Genomic DNA, 1790 nt, shown 5'->3' with positions numbered 1-1790 from the left:
GGGCGCTGCCCGGCGGGTCATGGGAATAACGCCGCCGGATCGCGGGTCGGCATCGTTTATGGTCGGAACTACGACGGTATCTGATCGTCTTCGAACCTCCGACTTTCGTTCTTGATTAATGAAAACATTCTTGGCAAATGCTTTCGCCCTGGCTCGTCTTGCGCCGGTCCAAGAATTTCACCTCTAGCGGCGCAATACGAATGCCCCCGGCCGTCCCTCTCAATCATGGCCCCAGTTCAGGAGGAAAAACCCACAAAATAGAACCGGGGTCCTATTCCATCATTCCTAGCTGCGGTATGCAAGGCGGCGCTGGCCTGCTTTGAACACTCTAATTTTTTCAAAGTAAACGCTTCGGGCCCCGGGCGGGACACCCAGTCAAGGGCATCCCGGGGGCGGACCGAGAGGCAGGGGCCGGGACAGACGGGTGCACGCCTCGCGGCGGACCGTCAGCTCGCGTCCCGAGGTCCAACTACGAGCTTTTTAACTGCAGCAACTTTAAGATACGCTATTGGAGCTGGAATTACCGCGGCTGCTGGCACCAGACTTGCCCTCCAATGGGTTCTCGCCCAAGGGTTTGGACTGTGCTCATTCCAATTACAGGGCCTCGAAAGAGTCCTGTATTGTTATTTTTCGTCACTACCTCCCCGTGTCGGGAGTGGGTAATTTGCGCGCCTGCTGCCTTCCTTGGATGTGGTAGCCGTTTCTCAGGCTCCCTCTCCGGAATCGAACCCTGATTCCCCGTTACCCGTTGTCACCATGGTAGGCGCAGAAAGTACCATCGAAAGTTGATAGGGCAGACATTCGAATGAGACGTCGCCGCCGCGGAGGGCCGGCGATCGGCTGGAAGTTATCGAGGATCACCAAGGGAGGCCGGGCCGGACGCGCGGAGGGCCGCGGCGCGGCGCGTGAACGCCGGCGCGACCCCTGGGCCCGCGCGCCCGGGCACCGCGTGGGTTTTGGGTCTGATAAATGCGCGCGTCCCCGGAGGTCGGCGCCCGTTTGCATGTATTAGCTCTAGAATTGCCACAGTTATCCAAGTAACTGAGGAGCGATCAAAGGAACCATAACTGATTTAATGAGCCATTCGCAGTTTCGCTGTACGGGCCGTGTGCACTTAGACTTGCATGGCTTAATCTTTGAGACAAGCATATGCTACTGGCAGGATCAACCAGGTAGGAGAGAGGGTGGCTGGGTAGCGCCTCTCGCTCGCCGGCCCGCCGGAGCGGGGGCTCGCGCGACTGTTTTCCGGACGCCGGCCGCGGTTCGCGGGGGCTCTAGGTGGTCTGACGCTGCCGCGGGGTGAGATGGATCGGGCTGGACCCGGCGCAGCCGAAGCCGAGGACGCGGAACCTCGAATGCGACCCTCGCGGACCCCTAAACGAGAGGAGCTGCGCCCGGCCTCGTAAGACACCTCTTCTCCGGTGCTAGGTCGACCCCGACGCCGCTGGCCGCCGCCGCCGCCTTGCCGCTATCCCTCCGCACGTTTGGGGCCGGTGGCGACCCGCAGGACGGCCGACAACTCGCTCGTTTGGCGGGGCGATGCAAGGTTAGGCGAACTGGGCGGTAACTCGGGTTAGTCGAGGGGACTTCGCGGTGGACAGGGGGGTGCGAATCCGGCCGGGCGGCCCTTCGATGGAGCCTGGTGCAGGGACATTCAATGGGATGAGCCGCGCTCGCCGCGGAACCTTCGAGCGCCGCTACTCAGCAAGTAAACGAGAGGGAGCTGCGCCCGGCCTCGTAAGACGCCTCTTCTCCGGTGCGAGCGCCCCGACGCCGCTGGCCGCCGCCGC

At 62.4% G+C, this 1790-nt stretch overlaps 1 pseudogene; it reads right to left on the bottom strand.

Moving 5' to 3' along the window:
* LOC147036689 (18S ribosomal RNA) lies at positions 1 to 1175 on the bottom strand (annotated as a pseudogene; the record flags this gene model as incomplete).
* Between the last annotated feature and the right edge of the window lie 615 nt (positions 1176 to 1790).

The sequence above is a fragment of the Syngnathus leptorhynchus genome, unplaced genomic scaffold, assembly GCF_054491065.1.
Source record: "Syngnathus leptorhynchus isolate UIUO unplaced genomic scaffold, UIUO_Slep HiC_scaffold_483, whole genome shotgun sequence".
Lineage (NCBI taxonomy): Eukaryota > Metazoa > Chordata > Actinopteri > Syngnathiformes > Syngnathidae > Syngnathus > Syngnathus leptorhynchus.
Note: the sequence above shows the minus strand (reverse complement) of the source record. Positions and strands in the feature narration are given on the sequence as shown.